The sequence below is a fragment of the Cryptomeria japonica genome, chromosome 7 (assembly GCF_030272615.1).
Source record: "Cryptomeria japonica chromosome 7, Sugi_1.0, whole genome shotgun sequence".
Taxonomy (NCBI): Eukaryota; Viridiplantae; Streptophyta; class Pinopsida; order Cupressales; family Cupressaceae; genus Cryptomeria; species Cryptomeria japonica.
This window is the reverse complement of record NC_081411.1, coordinates 308075824-308079547: the sequence shown is the minus strand read 5'-3', so window position 1 is coordinate 308079547 and position 3724 is coordinate 308075824.

Genomic DNA, 3724 nt, shown 5'->3' with positions numbered 1-3724 from the left:
GGCCGCTTCTCAAACTTCTTCTCCTCACACCTCTAATTATGAAGAGTTTGATTCTTTGTCTTATGAAAAACCACCCTCTCTTCCTGAAATGGCTGATCGTTATGGTTGTGGTTTTCGCATTTTTGCTAAGCATGGGTATCATGGAAAAGGATGTGGTGCTCATGAACAAGGGATAAGAGTTCCTCTAGAGACTAATTTTCACAATTATGCCTTTGGACTTGGCTATAATCCCTGCAAATGCACTAAAGCTTCTAAAAGACCATGCATTAGTGTTAATACTATTTCTACATCTCTATCAATACAATACCCTGAGTATATTGATGGGGATCCTTCGGGTGACTGTGCTTTGGATACCTTCCGTACCGACGATGCTTTAGCTAAGTTCTTGGGAGCCTATGACACTCTTCCTCGTTATCATCACAATAGGGGACTCCCTTATTGTTTGAACACTGAAGCCTATTTTGGAAAAGAGATTGATAATGATGAGATTGTGAAAGAATTCCCTCAGTTAAAAGATACTCCTCAACAAAGTAATCTTCTCATAAGTGACACCACTGATGTTAAGATGGATCCTTGCAATAAAGAGAAAGTTATTAAAATTGGGAAATGTTTAGATGAAGAGGAACAGAAACAATATGAAGATTTATTACATGAATTCCCTGAGATCTTTGCTTGGACATACTCTGACATGCCTGGTATAGATCCTAAGATTGTTACTCATAATATTGTCTTAGTTCCCGATGTTAAGCCCGTGAAACAAAAGATTCGAAAAATGAATCCTAAGGTGGCTTTGCTTGTTAAGGCTGAGATTGAAAAATTATTGGAGGCTGGATTTATCCGCCCTATTGACTATTCCCCATGGATTTCAAATATTGTCGCTGTGGCTAAACCAAACAACAAAATAAGAATGTGTACCAACTTTCGGGATCTAAATAAGGCTTCTTTAAAAGATGATTTTCCTCTCCCAAACATTGACATGATAGTTGATTCTACGGCAGGACATGCCTTGTTATCCTTCATGGATGGTTTTTCAGGATACAATCAAATTTTTATTAACCCTCAAGATCAATTCAAAACTGCTTTCACCACTCCTTGGGGTACGTTTTGTTGGATAATGATGCCTTTTGGACTTAAAAATGCCAGTGCAACTTATCAACGAGCGATGACCCTTATCTTTCATGATTATATGCATAAGATTTTAGAGGATTATGTTGATGATATTTTAGCCAAATCCTTTCTTCGCATGGATCATGTTAAAATCCTTCGTCAAATCTTTCAAAGAATTCGTAAATATCACATGCGCTTGAATCCCCGAAAATGTGTTTTTGGTGTGGATAGTGGAAAACTATTAGGATTCATAGTTTTGCATCGTGGGATTGAGGTGGACACTAAGAAAATAGATGCTATTGTCAACATGCCACCTCCTAGAAATGTGTCTCAACTTAAAAGCTTACAAGGAAAGATTCAAGCCATTCGTAGGTTAGTGTCTCAACTTGCGGATCGTACCTTTCCTTTTACTCAACTTCTTAAAAAGGATATCACTTTTCAATGGAACAAAGATTGTCAGCAAGCATTTGAAGATTTAAAAGTGTATTTGGCTAGTCCTCCTATTCTTCAACCTGCCGAACCTTCTAAACCCTTCCTTCTGTATACAGCTGCTTCTTCTCATGCTCTCGTAGCATTGTTGGCCCAACATGATAAAGATGATAAGGAATGTCCAGTTTATTAAATAAGTCATACCTTACTCGATTATGAGACCCGATATTCTGCGATAGAAAGACAATGCTTGGCCTTGGTGTTTGTGACTCAGAAATTGAGACATTATCTTTTAAATTCAGAAGTCCACGTCATGGTAAAGTTTGATCCTTTGAAGCATCTTTTCTCTAAAACTGATTTATCAGGACGCCTAGCTAAGTGGGTTATGATGTTAACTGAATTTGACCTTAAATTTGTTTCACAAAGAGCAATTAAAGGGCAAGCGTTGACCGATCACTTAGTTGAGGCCCCTTCACCTTTCTCCTTCCCTAACCCTGAGTCTTTTCCCGATGACTTCATTCTTTCTATAGAGAAAGATGAAACTTGGGAGTTATACTTCGATGGCTCTAAGTGTCGTACGGGATCGGGGGCAGGTGTTGTTCTGATTTCTCCTACAAAGAAATCCATTCCCTTATCCTATCGTCTAAATTTCTTGTGTACCAATAACATTGCTGAGTATGAGGCTCTTATAGCAGGAATAAAAGCAGCCTTAGCTCTGAATATAAAACACATACATATCTATGGAGATTCACAATTGATTATAAGACAAGTAACAGGACTATATCAAGCAAAACAAGACAAATTATCACAATATAAAGATCTTGCTATCTCTTTATTACAAAAATTCGATTCTTATACCATGGAACCTGTTCCTCGAAAAGATAATCAAAATGCGGATGCAATGGCATGTGTGGCTTCTCTGGTATCTTTAGAGGACCCTGTGGTTGATCTTAAATTCATTATTCACAACCTTATTTCTCCAGCTATTGTAGACGATTCTAGCTTGGTAACATGTTGTGACTTTATAGACTCAGATGAATGGTACTCGCATATCGTAAGATATTTGACCGATGGTACCTTTCCTGATTCCGCTAATAGAAACACTAGGGCTAGAATCCACAAGCTGTCTGCTAGATATATCATTCTTTCTAATGTCCTTTACCGAAGGGGTTATGATGGTCTTCTCCTTCACTGTCTTAACAAATCGAAAATCCCCGTTGCTCTTGAAGAGGCACATTCAGGTGCCTGTGGGGGGCATTTTGGGGGCAAATCCTTGGTTCAAAGATTGCTTCGCATGGGATACTATTGGCAAACTATGCAGAAGGATTCCTTTTCATTTGTTAAGAAATGTCATCAATTTCAACAACACAATAATCTGATTCATGCTCCTGCCCAAGAACTTCGTTCTCAAGTAGCTTCTTGGCCTTTCTCCGCATGGGGTTTGGATCTTATTGGTAAAATCTCTCCTCCTTCATCTCAAGGACACACCTTCATTATAACCACAACAGATTACTTTACGAAGTGGGTAGAAGCTATTCCCCTTCGCTCTACTACTGCTGAAGTGATTTGTCAATTTCTTTTAGAAAACATCATTTCTTGATTCGGGATACCTTCCACTATAATCTCAGATAATGGGACATCATTTAAGAACAAGGACGTGAAGAAATTCCTCGAGAAGTATCATATCAAACATCGATTTTCTACACCATACTATCCTCAATCAAATGGTCAAGCTGAATCATCCAACAAAATAATCGAACAAATTCTTCGCAAAACCATGAATAAGCATGGTAAGGATTGGAGTAACCAGCTAATCTATGCTCTTTGGGCCTACCGAACGAGTGTACGAATTGCTACGGGAACTACTCCTTATAATCTTGTTTATGGTGTTGACGCTATTATGCCCTTAGAGTTAGAGATTCCATCACTTAGGGTTTCTCTCAAAGGTATAGTAGATGATGACTCTTATAGAGAACAACGACTTCAACAGCTTGAGATGCTTGATGAACAGCATATAAACGCTCTTGAGCATATTCAAGTGTATCACAAAACTCTACAACGAAGCTATAATGATAAGGTTATTCAACGTTCCTTCTCAGTAGGTGACTTAGTCCTCTATGAGAATCAACGCAATGTGAATGCCTTACCTGCAGAAAAGGGAAAATTTAGTCCTAATTGGCTTGGACCA